The sequence below is a fragment of the Eptesicus fuscus genome, chromosome 10, assembly GCF_027574615.1.
Source record: "Eptesicus fuscus isolate TK198812 chromosome 10, DD_ASM_mEF_20220401, whole genome shotgun sequence".
Lineage (NCBI taxonomy): Eukaryota > Metazoa > Chordata > Mammalia > Chiroptera > Vespertilionidae > Eptesicus > Eptesicus fuscus.
The window spans coordinates 29,764,005-29,774,145 of record NC_072482.1 but is presented as its reverse complement, the minus strand read 5'-3'; the positions used below and the strand labels follow the sequence as shown (position 1 = coordinate 29,774,145).

At 34.1% G+C, this 10,141-nt stretch overlaps 1 non-coding gene across 1 annotated transcript; it reads left to right on the top strand.

Annotated features, from left to right (window-relative positions):
- The first annotated feature begins 777 nt into the window (after positions 1-777).
- MIR9228-2 (microRNA mir-9228-2) lies at positions 778-874 on the top strand. The gene has a single exon (NR_128934.2). It is a non-coding gene; the product is annotated as a microRNA mir-9228-2 (primary transcript).
- The last annotated feature ends 9,267 nt before the right edge of the window (positions 875-10,141 follow it).

The window sequence follows — 10,141 nt, the reverse complement described above, 5'->3', positions numbered from 1 at the left end:
TAAGATTCTCTCTTTGTCTTTTGGCCTTGGCATGTTAATTATGATGTGTCTTGGTGTGGTCCTCTTTGGATTCCTCTTGTTTGGGGTTCTGTGCACTTCCTGAACTTGTAAGTCTATTTCTTTCACCAGGTGGGGGAAGTTTTCTGTCATTATTTCTTCAAATAGGTTTTCAGTATCTTGCTCTCTCTCTTCTTCTGGCACCCCAACAATTCGGATATTGGTATGCTTAAAGCCATCCCAGAGACTCCTTACGCTATCCTCACACTTTTGGATTCTTCTTTCTTTCCGCCTCTCTTGTTGGGTGTTTTTTTCTTCCTCATATTCCAGATCTTTGGTTTGACTCTTCGGGTACGGTGGTCTACAGTTGAGTGTCTGTATATTCTTTATTTCAGACAGTGTATGCATAATTTCTGACTGGTCCTTTTCCATTTTTTTGGTATTCTCATTAAGGTCCTTGAAGGTCTCTTCAAGTTTCTCAGCGGTTTTTAGAAGATTCTTGAGTAACCTTATAAATGTGGTTCTGAACACTGTGTCATCCATTAGTTTGCTTTCCTCCATCTCTCCTACTCGTGACATACTTCAGTGTCTCCGCATTTTGGCTGCCTCCCTATGTTGATTGAGTGGCTTTGTGTGGTCAGTGACCTATAGGGGCCGGTAGCTCAGCTTCCCCAATCACTCTAGGTGGTCGCTCTTGGTACACCCCTTTGTGGGCTGAGTGGAAAGTCTTGGTGTAGTTAAAAGCCTTGATTGCTGTTGGTACACTGGGAGGAATTGACCACCAGGCTAATTGGCTGTGAGGACCTGCTGTGTCTATAACGGAAGAATTGCTGTGCTGGAGACACAGTAGGGCTTTGGTGCTCACTGAGTCTGCCTCTTGAATGTGTCCCTTATGAGAGTGGTTGAAATCTGGTGTCGTCCACACCAACCATTAGTACCCTAGTGTCTGTATCTCCAATGGGGTGCAGGTATGAGGCCTCCCAGCAGGAGCTACAGCAAGAGCTACAGTTTTCTCCTCTTTGCTTGGGCAGTTTTGGAGCAGTCTGACTGGAGCTGCAGTTAATTTGGTTGAGCTGCCACAGAACAGGCCATTTATATGTAAAAGGCGCTGTGTGGAGCCTGGGCGGGTTTGTAGAATGTGCGGGGTGGGGTCTCAGGGCAGGGTGGGGGTCTCAGGGCATCACTAGGCTGGGGCGTGGCCAACGGCGATGGCTGCCGTCAGCAGTCTCTGCCTTTCCACGTTTCCAAGTCTCCGCGTCCTGCGCTCCAGTGCAGCAAACCCTGATTGCTGGGCGCACCTCTGCAGAAAAGTCACTGTCACTCTCCGACCGATGGCCGGGAGTCCAGCTTCTCCCCGTAGGTGTCTGGGTCCCCACGTGTCTCCAGAAACTGGAGTTCAGAGTGATCGGGAGTTTGTCTCCCTTCAGTTTGAAGAAAAGCCGCATGCCCAGTCGCCCGCCGCCAGCCCGCTTCGCGCGCGCCTCCGTGCCTCAGCTCTCCAGCATTTGCGCTCCCTTCTCTTCTTAGTTGTAAATCTACCACTCAGCCAGCTTTCCTGTGGTTCTGGGTGGTAGACGTTTTGTTTTTTAGTTGTATTTTTGAAATTGTTGTGCAAGGTGGCAGTTTAGTTGTTTAACTTTGCTGCCATCTTGGTTCCTCCTGTTTCCATATTTTTATATTATTTTTTAAAAAGTTCTTAAGTTAAATCTTCCATTTTTTTTTTCAAAAGGGTTTTCTAAAAGTTGCCTGACTTTTATTAAAATTAAATTTACTGAAATTTTGTTTTAATAAAACATTGAGGAAGTTTTATATTTGCGGTTTAATGTTTCCATCAACAACTTGAATAACAACTTTATCCAATTAAAAAAAAATCTCATTCAGAGATTTGTTATCATCAAGTGTTCATCTGCCTATGTCCCATGAATACAGCTTCAATATACAGTGATATATATATTTAAACATACATATGTGTGTGTGTATATATATATATATATGCATATATATATTTATTTAAACATATTTTTATTGATTTCAGAGAAGAAGGGAAAGGGAGAGAGAGAGAGAGAAACATCAATGATGAGAGAGAATCATTGATCAGCTGCCTCCTGCATGTCCCCGACCAGGGATCGAGCCCGCAACCCAGACATGTGCCCTTGATGGGAATTGAGCCTGCAACCTTTCAGTCCTCAGGCCGACACTCTATCTACTGAGCCAAGCTGGCTAGGGCAACAGGGAGATATTTTTAATAAATATGTTGAATTAGTAATTTTATCAACAAATGAATATATACATAGAAAATATTTTGGACTGATCAGAAATCTTAGCCTTTGTATATTTTATTTGGGAGAAGGGAACAGAGAAGAAATACCTATTGAAAAAATTATTCATTGATCATGTGGCATAATGTCAGAATCTACACTATTTTTATGTATATCATGAATGCCTAAAGTATAAACTCAATGTTATTTCTCTTTGTTTTGTAAATCAGTTAAAATCTACCAGAGAAATTAGTTTAATTCACCTCTGAATGATTTCAAAGTCATGTTTCTTTCAAATAGAGCAATAAAGAGTGATTTTTTGGACTCTGGATTACCTTTACATGCCCTTCCCTACTTGAAACAACAACAAAAAATGCAATTTGAGATGGGAAGTAAAAAAGCAATAATAATAATTTTAAAATTAGCAACAACTCTCATTGACATTCATCTAGTTCTTAATATAATTAACAAAAAATATTTAAGACTCATCTAGTCCTTACTATAATTAACAAAAAAAATATTTAGGACTCAGATGTGTGCTTTTTTTGTTAATTTATTTTCAGAAAATATTGCTTAATGCCATACCAGTCCATACTACCTTCTAACACAACTTGGATTGCTACAATAGATCAACAAATCAATACTAAAAAGCTGGGGAGGAAAATAGTATAGATGTTGAATAAAGAACGTTTTTATTTTGAATTATTGATTAATAAAATATTCATTATGTGTGTGACTCCATGGCATAATGATTAAAATCAGAAGATCTAAGGTCCCAGGATCTGGGTTCAAATCCCAAACTTTAAGGCTCCAGTTGTCGAGGTCAGGCATGTTATTTAACTTTTATAAATATTAAATTAATTCTTCTGAATTAAGTAAATTAATAATAGCCACCTGAATAGTGCAGAGATTAAATTAGATAATTTACATGGAGACCTGTCACATAATCAGTAATGAGTAATGTTAACATGATTAATGGTAACTGGGAAATAGTGATAATACAGTCACGCAATGTGGAGGCAGCATCCTGAGTACAAACTCCCTTGTCCACTATTTTCAAATGCAGGGCAAAACAATGTTCAAATCAAGCTGTTGGCTGAATAGAATTGTCAAATTTGAGGAAAAAACACACATACTCATATTATAGAGGCCAAAAAGGGCCAAGATAAACAGATTCTGGGAAAATTGATTTCAAATCTGTAAAGAAAAAAAAGCACCCACACCTTTGTTATCAACATATGTTTATTCACAATTTTAACTATTTAAATAACCACCTTTAAACTGCATTTAACTGTTTAAATTACTATGGGATCTTAAATTACTCTTTTCAATTCTTTCTTTCATAACTTAAGCATTAATACTTTCTACCAAATAAAAAATATATCAAATTTACCTTGAATAACAAACTGATTTTGAATACTAACTGAGAGATATTTCTTTGTTGTTGTTACTTATTTCTTTCTATTTGAAAGCTAAGTAAAGTACAAGAGCAAAGATGGAATTATGTGAACATGAGGAAGTAAACATACGCAAGGAAAACCACTTGGAATATAGAAAACTGATCTCTACTGCTCAAAAAAATCTAGAAAACTGTCTTACATTGACTATTATTATGTTTAAACAAATGTACTTTTTTGTATACTTTCTAGGCTCACAAAAACATTGGAAGCAGCCTAGAAGCTTTATGTGGTGCAAAGTCACGGGGCTACAGAAGCTCTATGTGACAGAGCTCAATTAAGGGGAAGAAGCAGCAAGGAGCTTTGTGGAGAGAGCAGAGGTGAATGATAAAGATTCCAGACAGCTAAGCATGAAGGTTGGGGAAAGGGACATCGACAAGGGTAAAAGTATCATTGCTCCAAGAACTGGCTTACATAATGTCTAGGGAATAAAAGATATAAGTTAGTTTAGTGAGAAATTGCAGAGATGAGAGGAACTGAAAGCAAATATTTTTACTAAGTATAGTGAAGGGATAGAAAATTTACTTCTGTGTTAAAATATGTGTGAGCATAGATGTATATGCTATATATAAATATAAAACATATATTAATGATATATCAATTATTGTATATGGCATATACAGACATAAATTATCACTTAAAATTATAAATTAAATGGTCAAACATATTTTGTTCATTTGTTTTTGAGAACATATAAATGTTTTCACCTTGCAATTTGACTAAAATGAAATGTACCTTGACCATTTTATTATTATGTTCTTAATTCTAATCAGTATCAGCACTATTATATTGTATGATTCTTCTCCTAATTTCTTACTTTCTTCAAAGCAAGTTGATTAAAAATACAAGAAGAGCGATTCTTCCATAACTTGACAGTTGTGCAGGTGTGCACGGTATCTACATTGAAAGCCTTGCTATGAGGCATAGTATTTTCATAAAAATAAAATAATTAAGGCAGAAATTCTGTTAAAATTTCTCAAAGCTTTATCAACACAATAATAGTTTTGTTAAATAGATTAACAGGAGTTACATTTGAGGTGTGGAATTAAGGTGATTCTAGTAACAACTTGTATGTTTCAGTGCAAATACCTGCTGCAATTGGGAAGAGGAAATTGCATAATACAGACTCTAGCCAAGGGAGGTGAAAATCAATAAAAGTTTCCATTAGTGAGTGAAGACTTCCATCCTATGTCACATAAATCAGGTTGGTGCCTAGAGGGAGTAAAGAGTGTTCAGAGAATGATGTGGTTCAGATAAAATATTAAAATAAAGATTAAATTTTTCTTCTCCAACCTTTAAAGATGGTATCAATGGCTAACATTTTCAGTGGGACTATTTCTTATTCTTTAATGTCTGCTAAAATTCTAAGGGGGGAAAAAACTACAGAACTCTAAAACATATTACTGAGAACATTCTTTCTAAAAGGAGCTCCGGCCTCTGCTTAGGGACCCGAATTATAATATGGGGGTAGAGCAAGCAGTCTAAATGTGAAAATGGCATGGACACATTTGAAAGTTATTAAGATAATGGCATTTATTGATAGCATTGCTCTTTTCACACACAATATACATAAAATTACAAAATAAATATGTATAACATCAATAACAAAATGTGTTCAAATGATTCAAATTTATTTTTCTGAACTTTTGCATGCTGCTATAATGAAACACTATGACACAATCAGTCTCTGTTCTCAAAAAATGTAAAAACTACCATGGCACATTTTTTAAAATATGCAAACAACAAGGGTGCATTTTTAAATATAAGAACTACTCTTAGACAGGAATAGCCAAAGTGTTCTACCAATTAAAAAAACATGCATGATTATAATTGTATTTATTTGTTTGCTATTAATTTTACTATTAATTGTATTGCTACTCATTTCTACTATGATCATAACTTTATATTTATTTCTACTATTTTGTGTGTTTTTTGCAGTGAAAGAGTATAATTTGTCGATGTTTTCTAGCTAATTAAAAATAAAAATGTTAGAATTTAAACAATAGAGGAAAAGATGGCTATTACTGGAGATAAAACATAATGAAATTTCCAAACACAATGTGGGTTGGAAATATTAAAAGTCAAGTCTAATTTGAGCAAAAGAAAAATCAGAAATTAACTCAAATAATTTATGATTGTTGTAAAGAAGACCATGAAAAGAAATTTAGACCATGAAAAGAAAATTATTAGCAATAATTATAAAAAGAAGTTAAACTTAATAACTAGAAAAACCAAGTGCAACCTAAAAGATATTGTTTTTTTATTAAAAGGGATTTATATTTATAAAAGCTAATGCCACAACCATATGCATTTTCTGTAGATTTTCTGCATCTCAAAACACCAATGGCCTGTCCTTTACTTTTTAAATGAAATTTCATATGCTGTTATCCTTATTATAGTATAAATCATGTTTTGTTTGATAATAACAGCTTCATTATTATTTGCCTTGTATGGTGTGTAAAATTGCATTAAACTTGTACAATAAAAATTATTTAAAAAATTAAAAGTGTAAAGCAAATGGCCAAAAATATTTTTATCCATATGCTTTTAAGAGCATATATTTTCCCTTTACACTTTCACCATAAATGCATTGTAATCACACTAATTCTAATAATTAATCTTAATTCTGATTATTAATTCTAATAATCATTCAAATAAGTCCATTTATAATTCTTTATTGGCTTCTTACTTTCTTCAAAGACAATTTTACTCCAATTCTTTGCAAGTATTTTTTTTTTTTTGCCTGGCATGGTAATTTATAAAGATAAACTCCTTTGAGCTAGTTTAAGTAATTAAAGTTTGGCATAAATATACAAATAGAAAAAACCCCACACATAACCTCAAAGAAATAAAATAAAAACTATTGTGTTGCAGAGACATTATGTAGAACAGCAACTGCTAGAAATGCTAGCAATCTCAAAAGCAGTTACTTTGTCCTTAATCTTGTCTCAATTACTATCCATATATCTGTTTCTCTGATGCCTGCCTTTCTTGGTATTTACTGGTCACTTCATTTCCATGTGTCTTCTATTTACTAGTATCTTTTCATTCTAGTCATAGATCTTCATGGACCCAACTCTATTTCATGATCTTACAGCTTCAATTTCACTTCCTGTTTCTAACAAATCTTATTATCTCTATTTTTCTCATTAAAATTACAATTGAAATTCATTATTATACTAATAAAAAATGCTACTCATTTCAGAGAAATGTTTTTCTTAACAATGAGTTTATTCACAATCTAAAATCATGCTAATTGTAGAATAACCAATTGACTGCTAGTAGGGGAGCTCTCTGCAGGCTCTGGGTACCTAAGAGCAAGGGAGTGTCCCTGAATGGCCTGCTGAACATGGAGACTGTAAAATGAGTGCAGAACTGAAGGGCTGCATCTGGCTCTCCATCTTAAGCCTAACTTCAGGAAATTAGGGATGAACCTACATGAAATTATGTTCAAGAAAATATCTTTATTCAAAAACTATTACAAAAATTTAGTATTATTTAATTTTCTGAAGTGATTTGATGCCCATTCTATTGCAATCAGAAATTTAAAAAATTTCTCCTTATAAGACACACACACACACACACACACACACACACACACACACACACATATATTTCATGCATCAGGCCTCTAAAATATATATATATATACATATATATATATATATATATATATATATATGTATATATATATATATTTTAGAGGCCTGATGCATGAAATTCGTGCAAGAGTAGGCCTTCCATTCCCCAGCTGCTGGCAGTGGCTTCCCTCTGCCACCCGAGACCTGGGCTTCTCTCCGGCCGCTGGCAGGCACCCGGGACTTGGGCTTCCCTGGCAGCCCTGGCTTTGTCCAGAAGCACGTCTGGAAGGATGTCTGGTCTAATTAGCATATTACACTTGTATTATTATTATTATAAATATATATTCTTTCACCACTGACTTTCATTACATAATTGTTTATATATCTTGACCTAGCTGGTTTGCCCAGTGGATAGAGCGTCAGCTTGCAGACTGAAGGGTTCTGGGTTTGATTCCAGTCAAGGGCACATGCCCAGGTTGCTGTCTCAATTACCAGTAGGGGGTGTGCAGGGGGCAGCTGATCAATGATTCTCTATCATCATTGATGTTTCTATCTTTCTCTCCCTCTCCCTTCCTCTCTCTCTAAAAATTAACAAAAATATATTTTTTAAAAAGTTTTTATTTCAAATGTTAAGTTAAAATGGTCCTTATCATTAAAATCTTAACATTATTTTTTAAATCTTAGTTTATCTGTACACAATGATTTACTGTGTTCTTGGTTTTACATCATGGTGCTTATATTTGTCTTGTTTAAAATAGATTATCTCTTTTATCTGCATTGCTTATAATATTTTTTCTCTGTTAGAGTTAAATTTTACTTATTTAAAAAGGTATTTGCATGCTTTATCAGAGTTTTATGTTATTCTTAATAAATTATTCTTATTTTTTGTTAATGTAGCTCTTTATTCATGAATGAATGATTTTTTATTTCTTACTATACTGAAAAATTTGAAGCATATCCACTGGAAAACTATCTAAGATGTCTGAAATTCAATTAAGTTGCAATCAAAATCCCAAGATGAGTTTTGTGTAACTGAACAATATGATCCAAATGCCTGCATACATTGGAGAATATTCAGGAGAATTTGAATAAGAACAATATGCATGAGCACCCACCCATATATCAAGATTTATTTTGCAGCTATAGTAATTAAAACATTAGGTTAAGCATGGGTTATCTTGGAAGCTTTTGAAGATCATGGTAATGAGCCTGGATTTTATCCTATTTGTCATGAGAAAAGTTTGGAAAGTTCTGTGCAAATGAATCATGATCTGATTTCCATTTCAAAACATTACTCTGGTTGGAGAACCAACAACAGAGGCAAAGTATGGTATCAGGAAGACTAGTTTAGAGATCACTGCAGCTGTCAAGACTAGAGAATACAGTGGCTTGACTAGGATGTGGAAATAGTAAATGGTTAGATTTAGGATAAATTTTCACATAAAGCCAATTAAATTTGTTTATATAAATGAATTTCTGGTGATATGAGAATAAGAAAACATTAGTGTTTAAATCAGATATGGAACCTAAACAGTTGGGAAAGATAGTGGTGAATTTACTGGGTTAATACAGATTGGGAAAGGAAGGAGTACGTTTGAGAGAGGAAAATGTAAGGTTTATTCTTGGATGTTTTGCATTTGAAATGCTTATTAGACATCCAAGTGGCGATGTAACAAATAGGGTTGGATGAATCTAGACACAAAGACCAATATATAAATTTGAAATCATCTAAGTGTTTTGGTACTTAACCATATGTCAGAGGTGTAGTTACAAGATAAAAGAGAAATCATTCCATTTTAAAAAATATATGAGTCTGCTTATTAACTAAGAAACACCTAGTGAAATGTAATGATTACATAAAAAAATAAAACTTATATTTCAAGGAGCTTAAGCTTCAACAGTATCAAACAGTGCTTAGAGGTGAAGTGAAATGAAGATGGGCTTGGCCATCAGCTTGTCAAGATTAAGAGCTTATGTGACAATGGCAGATACTGTTTTAGTGGGATATTTTTAGTCTGTTGAGAAAAAGAAATCACATACAGAAGTTGCAATGCTAAGTATAGATAATGTGCAAGGCATTTTGGTACAAAGGGGGGCTGTGAGATAAAGCAGTTGCTGGAAAAAAAGATACACAATTAAGGGAGAATCCTTTTAACAATGTTTTGGTGCTGATGGGAATAGTCCAGTAGAATGAGCCAAAACCAGAAAGACAAACGACAAAGAAGATAAAAGGAACAAACTCAGGGGTAACCCTTGAGGAGAAGGAGATGGAATGAAATCCAGTGCACAAGTGAAATTGTTGGCTTTTGATGGGATATTGAGGCAGGTAGGTAAGGTAAGCTAATGCATTGGTTCGTAAATAAAGTTAGCATTTATTTATTGAAATGAAAAAATCAACATCTAAGAATGCAAGTTTGGGAGTTGAGGTGTGATGAGTGGGAAGACCATCTAAAATCATTTAAAGATTGGGAAAGTAAATTGAGTTGGAGAAAGGTAGTGGGAGTTCTGGAGGGTGCTAAGTCCCGAATTAAGTTCTCCTAAGTTAGCCATGAAGAAACAAAAGCACAAAAAAAATTACTGATGATTTTGAGTTCATCAAACAAAAATAAATATAAGGCAACTTGTATTTTAAATGAAGTTAAAAAGACAAGTTAAATACTAAGATGGTGCTCATATAAAACTGACAAAAGATTAGTATATTAATAAATGTATAAAATTATCAAAATAAGTGAAAAGTAAAACAACTAGATAGAAATATCACCAAAATATATCAATAATGACAGAAATGCAGAAGGCAATTTGGTTAATTCTCATTTTGAGCACAGCATAACATTTCACATCCAATAGA